We start from the raw sequence: 17,470 nt of genomic DNA on the forward strand, positions 1-17,470 counted from the left end.
TATTTATTTTTTAATTTTTTTTCTGGGAAAAGAGGAGCAAGCCATTACTAGATATGGGAGTATTGTTTCCCGAAGTGGAGGGGGGTGTTTGGGACAAGAGGTTCTCCTGCAAACCCAGGGCCGTTTGGGAAGCTGCTGGTTTGTAGGGTCTCCTCTGGCCGAGGGGACCAGGGGTTGAGGGCAGAGGCAGGGTTTTTCAGTTGGGTGGGTGTGGGGCTAGAGGCATGGTGTATAAAGGCAGTGCCTGACTCTCATCAGCTGTTCTATTTCTTTGCTTTACAGGTTATGTTTGCTGGCAAACCGAACTGCAACCTAGCCAATCCATTTATATCAGCATCTTTTTACCTGGGTTCTGATGGCGACAGCCAAAAGCATTGTGTGGGGCCCTAGTGATCACTAAGTGGTTTAACCAAACCATCGGCTGCGCCATGTTTTATTTATCAAGTCTCACTAATCACTACAACTGAGCTGCAAAAATCCATATTATTTCAAAATCATCCTCTTACAGTACAAGGTGTAACTTAGAAATACGTTCCCCTTCTTTGTCTGTCTATCTTTGTCAAACCAAATGTACATGTCACTCATCTCTGTGCAGCTTTATCCACACCTCCAGTTGCTTATTCATGACCTTATCTGTCTAGACAGTTTATTCTGGTACTTGTGATGTTATAGTGTAATTATCTGTGGTCTTTCCCCCTCCTCCTACTATATTTTCGAAGGTAACTCTTAACCATTTTCTTTTCCTCAGTCACTAGTATACAGCCTGGCACAAATAGATTCTCATTAACATTTCTGAGTGAATTAATGTTGAGTGAATAAGTGTATAAATGAATACACGTGTAAATGAATGAATACTTCAGGCCCAAGGAAGAAGTGAGAGTGCAAAGCAGTGCTGACAATAGTCCCCTATCTGTTTCTTCTTTTCATATGGAAAAAGAAATCCTAGTTTTTAGTTGGGCATATGGCTTTCTGGAATAAAGACTTCATTTCCCAGACTGCCTTGCAGCTAGAGACAGCCATTTTCTAGATGTAGTCAATGGGATGTGGGTGAAAATGGTACAGTAAGTGACTGACCTTGATCATGGCCGGGAAGAGGTTTAAGAACTCAAGCACTGGAAGTCATTTTGGACCCTAGGGTGCCATTTGGACTGAAAACCCTGTAAAGCAGAGCAACAAGACAAGGAATTTGAGGCTTTGAGACCACAGAGAGTAAGTATATAAGCCTTGCACTGATTACTTCCAGGTTTCCAGAATATGGGAAGGGGGGCAAAAAAACTACCCGATATCATGCAATATTGAATTGAAATCCTTACTAGGGTTTACCAGTAGGACTAGCTACATCATTTGTGACATTCCATGTGAATAATTTTTGAACAGAGGAGCTCACTGGTCAAAAAACTGTTAAGAATTTCAAGACAGGAGGAGGAAAGATGAAAGGAAGCTCAGAACCTGTGTGATAGAAGCACCCCTGAGTACTAGGCCTAATACTATCTGACAATTGCCAAAACTTCTCTAAACTCATTTTGCATCAATCCTATTAAACTTACCTACTAAACTTTAGCTACATCAGCCTTCTTTCTGTTTCCTGAAAGTCCTAAATCCTTTCCTGCCTTAGGACATTTGCACTTGGCTCCTCCAAGCTGAGAACACTCTGCCATAGATGACTACAATCCTTGCCCTTCTCATGCTGGTTCCTGCTCTGCCTTTATGAGACAACAAATCAATGTGACCTCCTTACAAGAGTCCTCTCTGGGACCTCTTTACCCCCAGGGCCCCAGGGTTCTAAGTGCCTTTTTACTTCTTATGTAGCACACCTAGACCAGTAACCCATTATGTTGCTTCCTTTTTTGTTTCCTTTTAAAAACTACCCCGTTCTCCTGACTACAATATAAGCTTCCAGAGGGTAGGTACTTTCTGTGCCTTACTCACTGCTAAGAAATCACAGTGCTCCTTAGAACAGCTGAGGAGCTATCTAAATATTTGATGTATGGTGAAGGAAGCCAACCTCAAGCACGTGGGCAGTTGAACTAGATCACTTGGGTTCAAGAAGAGATTTCTGTTTTTAAAACATTTTACCAATTTATCCTATAATTACTTGATTTTCCGTATTTGGTTATATGGAAGTGGCCATGCAAAGATAGAGTTATGTGTGTAAATGTTTCTTGGATTTGTCAGATAAGTGAAAAAGGAGAGATCTCCTCTTTGCTGGACATCTGTCTGTATTGTGATGAACGCACACACACATACACACACACCCTGAGAACCAAAACTACCTATTCCTCTCTCACACAGTTTACTGTCTATACTAACATGACTAACATATTAAGTATTCCTTATCTTCATTAGCATAGCTGTACTCTTCCAAGAGAGTCTTGCCCAAGTAAATTAATGAGATTATTCATTACAAGAACTTTATGAAATATCCATCAATTTTCAAGAAAAAGCAACAACAAATATTTTTTGCCCTCAGATTCTTTGACTCCCTTGCCTCCAAAACCATTACTCTTCCCACCAATTGTAGACCTTTATGATGATCCTTAACCACCTCTAATCAAGTCCCCGCATTGGAAGACCCTTTTTAGAACAAACTTTCCACTCTCAATAAATTTTGATTTTGCCTTTCCTTTCCAAGATCCTGTCAAAGGCAAGGTGGTATTCTCCATTACTGTAATAAGCAATTCAGCTTTATCTTCTCAAGGGTTATATTGCTGACATTTGGGGAGCTGGTGTTTGACAAGTTTCATGCAGTTCTTTCTTTACAAAAAAAAGTATGAGCTTATGAATATGATTTTTCAGAATGATCAGTCGCAATTATTTGGAGAGATAAAAATAATGCACACCCTCTTTCTTTCTCTCAAAAGAAGTTCTGGCCTTATAAACATATCAAGATCAAAGGCTTATATAAATGGTAACATACAATACCCTTGTAAGTCCGAGAATATACAAACATATTTCCACACTCTCATTGCCAAATATGGCAGCCATTAGACACATGTGGCTATTGAGCACTTGACAAGTGCTTAGTCTGAATTGAGATGTGACCTAAGTGTGAAATATACCCCAGATTTAATGATTTAGTTTGAGGAAAGAATGGAAAGCATGTAAATAATAATTTTTTATAAGATTATTTAAAAGTAGTATTTTGGATATAGTGCAATATATGGATGTAATAAAATAGAATACTTTGATGTAATGTATACTGCATATGCATTAAATATATATAATATTAAAATTAATCTTAACCATTTCTTTCTACTTGTTAAAACTATGGCAAATACATAATTTCAAATGACATACGTTGCTTATATCACATTTCTATCAGACAATGCTGCTTTCTCTCTCTAGTTAAAAAGACACATAAAAATCAACTGTGGCAAACTGCATTATCAGTAGGGAGGCATGATATATATATATCATATATATAAACATATTTTATATGTGTATATATACACACATATTATACACACACACACACACATATATATACACATATTTTGTCTTAGTTCTTCAACATTAAATGCTTATTTAAAGGTTCTTACTAATATGACCATAGACAATACTTTCAAAGCATAAAATATTCTTGGTAAATGCACTTTCCTGTTCTACTGGAAAGCATTAAGGGGAATTACCCATAAAGGTTGAAAATCATTTATGAGTTGTTTTGCTTTTGAATTAAATTTTAGTGGAAATTCTTCCATAGCTGACTTTGCAAGAGATATTTAATGAAATGCACCAAACAAGCAACCCCACACATTAATGCAACTGTGTAAAAAGCCAGGTAGATCTGTGATCCAACATGTAATTCAATTGTACCAAGAGGCAGATGTAATCTGTCATTTTTCTCTATAGCTGGCTCTTTCATCTGAAGAATGAAGACTGCCTAGTGTTCACATTGTGGACCATAGAGAAAATATGCCTATCCCCCTCTGTCCTCTTATCTGCTTAAAAATACCCTAAACCCACTGGTGTGAGTTCATCAGGGTGGTATACAATTTCTTCTTGGAAGATGCTTCTGGAAGGATAATGCTTACTTTTGACTAGGGTGAGACAGGGACGTGACAGTCTTGGCCACCGACTAAAGTTAAACCGGAACAGGGGCAGCACTGGGGCAAAGGTTTCTGACCTGAAGTGAAAGAAGAGAGAAAAGCTTGTTAGCACAACAAGTGAATAAATAAAATGTCTCGGTACCCTGAGAGGAAGGAACGTCATGCTTTACCACTAAAGACAAGAAAACTCCGCTTCATTGCCACTTAATCTTCTGCAACATAAGAGTCAAACGGAGAGACCACATAGCCCCCGTCGGGTGACTAAGGTACTTGCTTAATTTTAATGTGTTGAGTTTTTGAGTTTCATCCTTCAAAGTGTTTCGTCCTCTGAAACTGTTTTCACGTTGCATATGTTTGACAGTAGTTTCTAACGTTAAAGTTCTCACATGTTGATAATGTAATGTCAATAAACCATAATTTCAACAGCATATCTCTATTTCTAAGCTGTTCCCATCTAGAAGTTTTCTCATGTTTGAAACAGAGAAATAGGACATGATTGGGGAACAACATGATAGAGTAGTTCTGAACTTGGACTCTTCAACTCAGCTATTCTGGCAGCGTTGTGACTCTTTCCTTGATGAAACTTCCTTAACACTGTTCTGTGGTGTAAGGAATCAAGAAAAAAGTACTCTGAGAGCATTTCACAAGAAAATCATTTGCCCTTCCATGGTCCTTCTAAGTCACAGAACTGCTGCTTCCTTGAACACCTCACATCCCCATACCACTATTTTCTGAGGAAAAGAGAAAACCTCTAAGGCTGGCTTCCAGGAAAATTAGTCTTTGTCCCACTCTATGGGCTGAATTGTGTCCTCTTCAAATTGATATGCTGAAGTCACAATTTCCCACTAGCTCAGTATGTAACTGTATTTGGAAATAGGAACTTATTTAAAGAGGTGATTCAGTTAAAATGAAGTCATTAGGGAGGGCCTCAAATCAATAGGACTGGTGTCCTCATAAGAAGATGACATTAGGAGACAGAACCTCATGGAAGGAAGACCATATGGAGACCCCAATAGGAGAAGATGTCCATCTCCTTAGCCAAGGAGAGTAGCAGCCTTGAGAGAAACCAGCCCTGCCAACACCTTGACCTCAGACTTCTAAACTCCATAATTTTGAGAAAATGAACTTCCTTTGTTCAAACCATCCAGTCTATGGTACTTTATTATGGCAGCCCTAGTCAACAAGCATTCAGAATTCTGAAGCAAATGTTTTGAGGGTCACTTTGATTCAACTAGCTGAGGCTGTGTGCCACCCCTGACCATTGCGACCAACAGCAGTAGGTAATGATGTCACTTGAGTCACCCAGGGTTTGCCCCTGGATCTGGGAATGGGGAGGAGCTCTTCTCCAACCAAACCCTGGGGCTGAAGTTTGGGTGGGAGGATTCTTCTGTAGCAAGTCTATAGGAATGGGCTCACCCTTTGTACCTACAACATTCAGAAAAATAGAGAATGCAACTCCCAGGATGGTGTTCTGTTCAAAGTCACGAAGATACGATGTTTAATCAGGCGAATTCTCCTACCATCACTGGAGATCTCTGTGTGGTTCATGAGTTCACTTCCTTGAGCCAACTGTGTGCTCCTGAAGCCTGCAACTATTTTTAAAATGTAACCTCTCCTTCAATATAGCTATCCTTTACTCACAGTCTTATTTTAATCCAGGTATTTTGGGTTCTCTTACCACAGCCTGAATTTACAGCTCAGGACCAATAGTAAAAGAGGACTCACTCATTTACTACATTTGTCCCCCTGGCAAAAGCCCATTGAGAGGATTTTACTGAAGAAGGAAATGGAGATCATACACTGCACATCATATAACAAATAATTTAGGCATACCTGGGTGGCTCAGTGGTTGAGCATCTGCCTTTGGCTTGGGGCGTGATCCTGGGGTCCTGGGATCAAGTTCCGCATCAGGTTCCCTGCAGGGAGCCTGCTTCTCCCTCTGCCTGTGTCTCTGCCTCTCTCTGTGTCTCTCATGAATAAATGAATAAAATCTTTGAAAAAAAAAACCAGTTTAATAAAACTCCTTACTGAAGATGAGCCAGCACCCTGCTCCTTTTCTGACCTCTCCATGTCCTCCACACCAGCGCGTGACTGCTTCAGGGCCTGGTCCGCATGGCTGCTACTGCTCAGAGTCTCTTCCTTGGAAGTCTACATGGCTACCATCCTCCCTCAGGCTTTTTGCTCAAACCCCATCTCATCTGTGAGGGCTCCTTTGCCATAGTGCTCTCTCTCTCTCTCTCTCTCTCTCTCTCAGTCTTACTTAATTTTGCAGCATTGTACTTGTCCTATATATTTCCTTGCTTCTAGGTCCATTATCTGCCTCCCTCCTTCAGAAGCTTCACAAGGGTGGGAAATTTTGTGTGTTCTATTTCCTGCTATATCTTTCATGATTTAAAATGCTGTCTGGAAAATAAGTCATGCAGTGAATTTTTGTTTAATGAACTCATGTGTTTTTCTCTTCAATAGCCAGTCACTGGGTCTTTTGCCACTGACACCTCCCCTACATGCCTCTTAACCCCAATGTCTACCGAGATAGAATTGCCTTAGAAGGCAGTAAGATGGTATGAAATATATGTGTGTATTTATGTATATTACAATACATGTATTACATTATATTATGTCTGTATTACACATATAGCTGGCCCTTGAACCATGTGGGGGTTAGGGGCATGAGCCCTCCATGCAGTTCAAAAATCCACATACAACTTTTGATTCCCTCAGAATTTAACTACCAATAGCCTACTGCTGAACAGAAGCCTTCCTGACAACATAAACAGTCAACTAACAGGGTTTATATGTTATATTATATACAATATTCTTACCATAAAGTAAGCTAGAGAAAATAGTAGGAAAATCACAATGAAGAAAAAATACATGTATAGCAATGTACTGTATTTATTTTTAAAAAATCAGTGTATAAGTGGACCTGCTCAGTTCAAAGCCTTGTTCTTCAATGTCAACTGCATATGTATGTCCATGTATATGTATATGTTCATTCAGATACACTTGTTCTGTGATACTGTCCCTCTGTCTTGATTGCTTGAATCACCTGCCCGCCAGCGGGAAAAAAACCACATGATCTTTCCAGGCTGAATCCAAGTTTCCCACTTGGTGACCCAATGAAGCTATTTCTCTCCCAGTGAATAGTGTAAAGATAAGAACCCAATGTTTCCTCATGTCTCCTTCAGTTGCTGATCAAAGAGAAGTCATAGCCATCAAATGATCACATTGAGGTGTTTTCTTTTTTTCAGCAGAATGTTTGTATCACTCTGAGATTTGTTTTATACTTTGAATTCATTTGCTTTCCTGAACCTTTAAAAAAATGACAGTACATTTCCCTTTGCCTTTTATATAAGACTCAATTTTTTTTTAACATGGTCATAAGGCTCCCATAATCTGAACCCCATCTATGTGATTACTTTCCCTTTCTCTCTTTCTTTCTCTCTTTCTCTCTCCCTCCCTCTTTCTTTCTTTCTTTCTTTCTTTCTTTCTTTCTTTCTTTCTTTCTTTCTCTCTTTCTTTCTTTCTTTCTTTCTTTCTTCTTCCTTTTTTGCCATACACTCTAGCTTCTTTCTTCCTCAAGCTTCCCACGCTCCCTCTCAGAACACACCACAGAATTTGAAGGTGAGGTTGAGCAGTTATGCTTGTCTTAATGTTTAAAGTCCAAATCCTTGAGCTGCCCCGCACAGCACCAATACTCCTCTACCTCTAAGGCATAAAAAGGGGCTGACACAGAATTAGCTTCATGAAAATCAATTGGGGTTCATTAGGTATAGGGAGAAGATGGAAAAATCATGAATTTTATGACATTCTTCTGGTACTCAGGCCAGATTCTCTGGTTGATGGAAATAGGGAGTAGGTAATTTCCATAAGCATGAGGATGCACAGCAAGCTTTTCCTGACCCGACAGAGTCTTTTAAGTGTGGGACAGTCATGGTTTCACCAGTTACTATCCCATCATCATAGAAGAAGAAAGCCAGCATTAGAAGTACTAGTACCTATAAGAATCTTTTTCTATGTTCTTGGCTCTCAAAGGCAGCTCAGCACTTTTTTGCCATATGCAGGCCCCCCCCCCCCCCCCCCCCACCGTGCTCAAGATTGCAGCTGCTCCTCTTATGCTATCAGGGGAGCCAGGGTTACTAGGCAGAGGAGAATTCTGTGACACACAGGTCTTTTCATATGCACTTTGCTTTGGCTCTGATGCTTACCCTGTGCTTGTTAACCTTTCCATAGGCCTCTAAACTCCATGAACACAGTGATAATGTTTATCTCGTTCACAACTCTATCTCCAGTGGCTAACATAATACCTTGCACATCATAGCACATAGTAATTATTCCTTACACTTATAAATGAATCTTTTATAGAACAAAATTTATACAATGAATAAAACTGATAAAAGGAAGAAAATTTGACACATGGCTTTCCAAAGTTATGTACATGTAAGGCATTTTAACTACCGTAGTCAGATATCATGACAGAAATCACAGAGGATATGCACATTTCCACTTGTGATAAACCACTGGTATGATATAGATAGGATTGGAAATCATACACTAAATTAAAATAACTATTTCTTAAGCATATGCAATTTGTTGTCACTTCAGTCAAAATTTCCCTACTTATTATAACACCCAATATTTAGTTCTTCTACTAAAGACACTAAAGTTCATTAAGGTTAAGGACTTTGACCAAACTGACACTGCTGGTTGGGTGCCTCAGTTGGTACTTCAGTATAGTGTACTCTTCCTGGCAAAAAGTCAGTAGCTTCTGTTTATATTTCCACAACAGGGTAACTGCTGTGGCCATCCCAGGGGCTGTACTGGGATTCAGAAGATCCTGGAGGACAGTTCATAAGATGTTTTAGATAGCTCCATGATCTGAAATCTCACAAGGGCTAATGTAGCCAGAGCAGAGGGCGTTTTGGCTACAGACTGAAAAGGAAGAAAGAAGAAAGACTCAAGAGAAAATGGGAGGAGGTTTATGGGAGTGGCTGCCATCACCCAGGACATCTGTTTTCTGTAAGTGCCGGGGTAACACAGAACAGCTTCGGAAAATGTAGTTAGACCTGGGGTACAAGAACAATGGGAGCTTTCTATGTCAGATGACATGCCAGTATTCTAAATGAAAGAACTGATCTCTTAAATAGGATCCCTTCCTTTTTTAAACTTCTTTTACTTGACAGGGTTTCACTTCCAATCTCATTTGTGGTGATGCTAGGACCAACCTTTCAGAGAAGCTGTAAGGGAGATCTGTGTTTTGGTTTACATACCTGGAGGATGGGTTATGTAAGACTTATTTTTTACCAGAGCAGCTAGAACTACCCCCTCGTTCCTTCTCAATCCTTCCCAAGTAAATAGGACTCAAAAGCAGGATCAGAGACAAGGAGCAAGAACAGGTCTCCATAAGAACATAAGAAACTATAGACTCATGTGAATTGAGAGTTAAGTGTGGAGACCTGGAAGGGTCCAGGACACTGAGACAGGTTGAGGCCATTGAGGCTGCAGCTCAAGTAGACAGGCTTAGCTGCTGAAGTTCTCATAGTCATTCATTCATTCATTCATTCACTCATTCATTCATTTTATATTTCAAATACACAATGGAGAAAGGGAAAAGAATACTCAATAAATAGAAAGAGGAAGTATAGATCATTAGAGGTGTGAGGGTGAGAAAGAAGAATTGAATAGTAGTTTTGGGGGGGGCCATACAGTGAAGTAAAAGTCCTCAAGTTTGTTTTAGGCAGTCACATGAGTGAAGAGACTGAGGATCTAGGAGTGATTAATAAAACAATGCCTGGATGATGTGATAAGACTCTATACCCAGATGGAGGAGTTGGGTTTGACAAGCTATAGGATACTTCTTCCTTTGAGACAGAGGGAGGAGATACTACTGTTTAACTCTTTCAGGAGGTCCTGTTCCAGAAAATCCAAGGTTTGCTGTTTATTAAATAACCTAAAACACCAATTAGCTTCATATATTGTCATGGATCAATGATTAAAAGTTATTATGGAATGGGTAAATTATAAATCATCTAATGCTTCAACAATATTTACTTATTATTAAGATTTTGGGGTATAAAATCTTACAAAAATACCCAGTTTCCACCCTCAGTGGACTAACAGAGTAATGGTGACAGGTAAGTAAATAGATCTTTATGAAGGTGCTTAACACAATGATGAAGCATGCATTGGGTATTATAGGTACCCCGAGGAGAGTGTATCCTTCAGTGGCTGGATATATATTCATGTATGTATTTGGGTATACATGTTAATATCAGAAAAGAAGTTTTGGAAGTAATGTGGTGTGAGGTAAACACATTTTAAAACTTTTACAACTTACTTAAAAAATTCACATGAGTATAATACATGTGCACTATAGAAAAGAAATTAAATAAACCAGAATTAAAAGAAAAAGAATCCTTTTATCCAAAATACAGTATCACTAAAGAGTACTGGACTTAGTGTCAGACTTTGATGTGTGTGTGTGTGTGTGTGTGTTTGTGAAAGACAGACAGACAGACACTTTGGACAAACTTTATCACATCTCTGAGTATCAGTTTCCTCATCTGAAAAATGAAGATGTTGGCTTCCAAGGCTGCTTAATCTCTGACAGCCTCTAAATCCAAGAATCTAAATCCAAATTAATATAGCACTGAGAGTATAAGTGATTTCTAATTGCTGAAGTATGAAAATTTTAAATAGGAAGACAAAACGGTCTACATAATTAGCTCTGACATATCTCCCTTTATGACAAAGGTCAGTCATTTCAATTTCCTCTGTCTTGGTTGCTCTGTCCCCAAAATGGGGATCACACTCTTGATACCTGCCTTTTTTTTTTTCATGAATCTTTTGTCCAGATTAATAAGGACCTTATTTCCCTGAAGGAAATAGCTCCCATGTTGGAGGTACATTAATTCTTTTAGGCCATTAGGGCACCATTTACTTAATTTGATTTCAAAGTGACAGCCATGTACCCTATTTTCCTTAGCAAGCTCATGACTTGCTTCAGTTTGAAATGCAGGAATGCTATTTAGAAGAAAGAGTATCAATAATCACAGAATCTCTAAAGAGATGCAGTTATGTTTTCATTTCCAGGTGTTTTTTCTCTTTAAAATATCATGCAGTTATTTACAACAGGCATTTAATTTCCCTTCACGTATCATTTACCAGATGGGAGACAGAGCTCAAGGTGGGAAAATTGTGAGATTTTATAAAATTAATTCTCAGAAGGACTGCTTTAGACTCATCTGAGGATATTAGAATCTTTATTAGGAGATACACAACAGGGGCACCTAGATGGCTCAGTGGTTGAACGTCTGCCTTTGGCTCAGGGTATGATCTCGGGGTCCTGGGATCAAGTCTCGCATCAGGCTCCCCACAGGGAGCCTGCTTCTCCCTCTACCTATGTCTCTAGTTCTCTTTCTGTGCCTCTCATGAATAAATAAATAAAATCTTAAAAAAAGTAGATACCCAAATAACTCAAACACCTTTGCTATCAACCTGTTCTTCACTAGCAAGAAGGTGGCAGTTGGTCACTGCAATGTAAATATGCCATATGGAGCTACAACATTTGCTGAATGAATTCAAGTCAAAGAACATCAGTTTAGTGCAAACTACCAGCAAGGCACTGTGTTAAAGGATATGAAGATTCCCTAAAAAGGTCTACAATTTAGAAGGATGGAAATCTGCAATGTCTCCCTAACTTCAAGAGGGGTCTAATTAGTGGTTCAAAGAGCTGTGGGAATTCAGAGCAGAGGCAGAAATGATAGAAAAACAGCACCTTTTTGGTGAGTCTTCGCTCTACTGAAATAAAATATTCCCATTCAAGTATGAAGAGGGGAAAAGTCTGTCTTGAATTTTTCTCCCACAGCTTGAAAGAAGGAGACCTTAACTGTTGACAGACACCATGCCTACATTTACCTCCCCAGACAGAGTCAAAGAGACAGATTGTATTGTTACTGGAATTACTGCAGACTGTGGCACTGATGAATCACTGCTTGCTTCCTTTCAAGGTTTAACTTCTCCAACTAGTGTCCCATTCATGACTACAAGATCTAGAGGAGAAGTGAAATCTCTAGGTGCTTTCCAATTTGGACACAGACACTTGTGCGGAAATAGCAATTTTCCCTTCCTTCTCCTTTGCCCTGCTTGACACGTTAGCCTCATTTTAGAGTGGAAGGAGAATGGATGCTAAAATGGAGAACTGGACCATTTAAAGTCTTAGAAGACTATGACTGCCCCTTCTGTTTTTCTGAAGCAATCTTACAAAGTAAATAACTAAAATGCTTGGAAAAAAAAGTAAGAAAAATATTTTAAAAATTGCTAAGAAGTAGAGTAAGTATATTATGTGTCAGATAATGCCATTTGATTTTCCAAAGTAGTTTTATATAGTTACAAGGCTAGTGGTATAGTGTAAAATTTCTGTTCCGCATCCTTGCCAACATTGGGTAATATCTGACCTTTAAATTTTTAGTAATCAGTTGTGTGTAAAATGGTTTCCTAGTATGGTTTAATTTGCATTCTTCTGATTATAAATGAGATTAAGCATCTTTTCGCATGCTTATTTCCCTCTCCAATTATGGGCTTGCATTTTTTTTTTTAGCTTTTTTATCTTGTCGATGAGTAGGAATTCTTTCTGTGCTTATGATTCTAATTCTTTATGTATTATATGTATTGCTAGTTTCCTCTTATAATTTGTGGTTTATCTTTTCACTTTTTTTTATAATGAGTGTTGATAAACTAGAATTCTAAATTTAATGAGGTTAATCAATTTTATTTCCTGTATTTTGGGTTTATTGTATCTTGTATTAAAAAACACTTTCTTGTCCCAAGATCATAAAGATATTCTTGTATATTGTCTTATTAGAAGTTATCAAGAATTGAAAATTTTGTGTAAGGCCACTCTTTCACTGAGATGTGGTTGGGATTGGGTCAGAATAATGATAGTTAAGAGTTGGAGGAAAAAGCAGGAGGAGGATTTTGAGGCAATAGTTTCAAAGAATCTTAGAGTGTAAACTATTGATACTTTCCTTCTAAGAATTGTTTGGTCATTGGGAAAATTCTTGTAATAAACTACCGAACCACTCACTTGGGTAAGAAAGAGTGAAGAAATGCTATGAAGACAATGGAATAGCACAGTCGTATTAATAATGTCAATAGGTGTGATTTTAGTTCTCACTGTCTAGGCTCAGTATGGAGGTCGAAGGTTTCACTCCTAAATGTATTTCTGTTCTGGGCTGTCTATTTTGTTCCTTTGGTTATTTGTCTGTGCTTGCTCCAATACCATCCTTTCTTAAAAAGTATTCTATAAGTCACAATATCTGGTAAGTTAAGGGCCTTTCATCTTGGTTGTTTTTTTTATTTATTTTTATCAGTTTCTTCAGTAGTCATGACTCTTTCCATAACAATTTAGAATTAGCTTCCCAAACTCCTTACACATATACAAATGTATGTATGTGGAATTTGTCATAATTCTGATTACATTTGTAGTGAGATACTGATAAATTGTGGCAGAAATGATTACAATATTTAGTTTTCTACATACATTACAGTTAGGTGTAAAGAAAAATTTTGCTTCTTTCTATGGATCACTCAGAATTTTATCTGACTACTAAAATTGGGTATTATTTACTATATATATTCAGTCTATGAAAGAATACTACTTAAGGGCAGATAATACAATTTATCTTATTCTACTTTTAGACTGTGGACATAAGAAATTATATGTCTCATCTTCTTTAATATAGAAACAGAAAACCATGAGATCCATAAGCTTGAATTTAACTCTAGCTCTTAAAAATCATGCTGTAGCCAGAGACCCTAGGTCTTCAATTAGTAATGGTCAGCAAAGAATTTGGGCAGGATAAGAAACTGGTGACTCAGGGTTCATGATGAGACAAGGCTCTGAACTATGAAAGCAGTTGGAACTGGACAGAGAAAGATGAAGCTAAGAATGTTTGTCTTAGATATACCACAAGTATTAAGGGTGTTAAGAATCAGAATGAAAGCCTTTTAGTGTCAGATTTATGGTTCTTATCAGAAATTCCTGAAGCTAGGTATAAAAAATTCACTTGTACAGAAGAGGTGTGAATTTCCATTATTACTCGGAGAATTCCATTATTACTCGGAGAATATCAGAATCCTTGTTTCTGTGTTTTTCTTAAAGCATGTTTATAATAATTGGCTTTAACAGCGTCATTAAAAAATGAACTGGAAATTAAATGCCACTCTCTTGAACAACCAATAAATTAAGGAAGAAATCACAAGGGGTATTAGAAAAATATCTTGAGAGAAATAAGAATGAAAACACAATATACTGAATTATATTATATACAGCAAAAGCAGTACTAATTGTAAGTTCATAGCAATAAATGCCTACATTAAAAATGAAGAAAGACCTCAAATCAGTAACCTATGTTTCTGCCTCAAAGAACTAGAAAGAGGAGGACAAACTATGCCCCGAATTAGCAGAAGAAACAAAATAACAAAGATTGGAGCAGAAATAAATTAAATAAAACCCAGAAAACCATAAAAAATCAATAAAATTAAGAGTGAGATTTTTAAAAAGATTAATAAGTTGGCAAACCCATAGCTCAACTAACTACGGAAAAAAGAGAAAAGGCCCAAATCAATAAAATCAGATATGAAAGAAGAGAATTTACAACTAATGCCAAAGAGATAAAAAAAGCTCATATTAGATAACTATAAACAATTATATGTCAACAATATAGAACAAATAAACAAATTCTTGGTAACATACAACCTGCCAAAACTAAGTCATGACGAAATGGCAAATCTGAACAGATGTATAGCCAGTGTGAAGACTGAAGTTATAATAAAACATCTCCTAACAAGGAAAAGCCAGATTACATGGCTCTGCTAGTAAATTTTACCAAATACTTAATGAAAGATTAGTAGCATCAATTCTCCTCAAACTCTTTCAAAAAATTGAATAAGAGGAAACACTTTCAAACTCATTTCACGAGGCCAGCATTAGCCTGATACCAAAGCCAGTAAGGATATCACAAGAAAAGAAAACAAAGGCCAATAATAATGCTGAATATAGATGTAAAAATCCTCATAAAGTACTAAAAAACTGACTTCCACAGCACATAAAAAGAATCATATACCATGAGCAAGTGGGATTCATCCCAGGGATGTAAGGATAGTTCAACATACAAAAATCAATGTGATATACTACATTCATAGAATTGAGTCTAAAAATCACATGATCATCTCAACAGATACAGTAAAACATTTGACAAAATTCAATACCATTTCATGTTAAAAACTCTCCACAAACTAGGAATAGAAGGAAAGTACTTCAAAATAGTAAAGACCAAATGAATATAAAAAAACTACAGCTAATATTCTTAATAGTGAAAAACTGAAAACTTTTTCTCCAAGATCAGAAACAAGTAAGAATGCCTACATTAACCACTTCTGTTCAATATAGTACTCAAAGTCCCAGCCAGAGCAGGGAGTTAAGAAAAAAGAAATAAAAGGTATTGAAATTAGACAAGAAAAAGTGTTCCTGTTAACAGATGATATGATCTTATACATAGAAAACCCTAAAGACTCTATCACAAAACTGATTAAACTAATAAACAGATCCAGTAAAGCTGCAGAATATAATATCAGCATACAGACTTTAGTCATATTTCTGTACACTAACAATGAACTATTTGAAAAGGAAAGGAGGAAAACAATCCCATTTACAGTGCACCAGAAAGAATTAAAGTACTTGGGGATAAACATAACTATGGAGTGTGAAAGACTTGTATACTAAAAACTATGAAACATTATTTAAAGAAATTAGAAAAGATACAAATGTAAAGATACCCATGTTCATGGATTAGAGGACTCCATATGGTTATATATGCACATATTACCCAAAGCAATCAACAGATTCAGTGTAATGTCCAAAATCCTGGCAGCATTTAAAAAACAGAAAGAGAAATAACAATTTTACAATTCATATTGAACCACAAAAGACAACAAATAATTGAGAAAGAACAATAAAGCTGGAGGCATCACACTTCCTGATTTAAAATATATTACAAAGCTGCAGTAATCAAAACAATATGGCACTGGCATAAAGTCACATACACCAATGGAACAGAATAGAAAACTCAGAAGTAGACCCATACATAGTCAACTGACTTTTGACAAGGGTGCCAAGAATACATGAAGAAAGGATAGTCTTTTCAACAAATTGTATTGGGGAAACTGTATATCCTCATGCAAAAGACTAAAACTGTACACTTATCTTATACCATACACAAAAAATTAACTTAAATGAATTAAAGACTTAAGTAGAAGACCTGAAACTATAAAACCTCTAGAAGAAAATACAGGGGAAAGCCTTCATGATGCTGGTCTTGGCAATGATCTCATGGATATGGCACCAAAAGCACAGGTAACAAAAGCAAGTAGGGCTGCTTCAAACTAAAAGCTTCTGTATAGCAAAGGACAGAATAAAATATGTGAAAAGGCAACCTACAGAAGGGGAGAACATCTTTGCTAACCATATATCTGATAAAGGGTTAATGTCCAAAATACATAAGGAACTCCTATAACTCAACAGCAAACAAACAAAAAAGCAAAACAAAACAAAAAGCCCCCTAATAATTCCATGAAAAATTGGGATAAGGACTTGAATAGACATTTTTCTAAAGAAGAGATAGAAATAGTCTACAGGCTTTTTTTAGATTTTATTAATTAATGTATTTATTTAGAGACTGAGTGGGGGGAGTGGCAGAAAAAGAGGGGGAGAGAATCCCAAACAGACTCCGTGCTGAATGCAGAGCCTGATATAAGACTCAGTCCCATGACTCTGAGATGATGACCTGAGCTGAAATCAAGAGTCAGATGCTTAACTGACTGAGCCACCCAGGTGCCCTGACAACAATGTTTAACATCACCAATCAATAAGGAAATGTGAATCAAAACCACAATATGATACCAAATTGTATTCATTAAGGTGGCCACTAGGAAAACATAGAAAATAACAAGTGTTGGCAAAGATGTCAAGAAATTGGAATCCTGTGTACTGTTGATGGGAATGTAAATTGATAGAGCTGCTATGACAAACTGTGTGGAGGTTTCCTCGAAAAAATAAAAAATAGGCTTTCCAAATGATCAAGCAATCACACTTCTAGGTCTATATTCAAAAGAACTGAAAACAGGATCTTGAAGGGAAATTTGCATATATGTTGTCTTTAGCATTATTCACAGTAACTAAGATGTGGAAGCCACCTAAACATGCATCGAGAGATGAATGGTTCAAGACAATGTGTATGTGCACACAGTGGACTATTATTCAGCCTTAAATAAAAAGGAAATCCTGTCGTATTTTATAACACAAATGAACTTTGGGGGACATTTACCCAGTGAAACAAGGAAGTCACAAAAAGGTAAATACTAAA

General features: G+C 37.3%; 2 long non-coding RNA genes across 2 annotated transcripts in view; one reads left to right on the forward strand and one right to left on the reverse strand.

Annotated features, from left to right (window-relative positions):
- Positions 1–1,012: 1,012 nt before the first annotated feature.
- Positions 1,013–17,470, forward strand: part of LOC119873875 — a 37,739-nt gene continuing 21,281 nt past the window's right edge. The window contains exons 1-2 of the long non-coding RNA XR_005366613.1: positions 1,013–1,209; positions 8,836–9,065. This is a non-coding gene — a long non-coding RNA (uncharacterized LOC119873875). The remainder of the gene's footprint in view (positions 1,210–8,835; positions 9,066–17,470) is intronic.
- Positions 1,074–17,470, reverse strand: part of LOC106559535 — a 167,768-nt gene continuing 151,371 nt past the window's right edge. The window contains exons 4-5 of the long non-coding RNA XR_005366612.1: positions 4,032–4,123; positions 1,074–1,157 (exon numbers count right to left, since the gene is read on the reverse strand). This is a non-coding gene — a long non-coding RNA (uncharacterized LOC106559535). The remainder of the gene's footprint in view (positions 1,158–4,031; positions 4,124–17,470) is intronic.

This window comes from Canis lupus, chromosome 11, assembly GCF_011100685.1.
Source record: "Canis lupus familiaris isolate Mischka breed German Shepherd chromosome 11, alternate assembly UU_Cfam_GSD_1.0, whole genome shotgun sequence".
Lineage (NCBI taxonomy): Eukaryota > Metazoa > Chordata > Mammalia > Carnivora > Canidae > Canis > Canis lupus.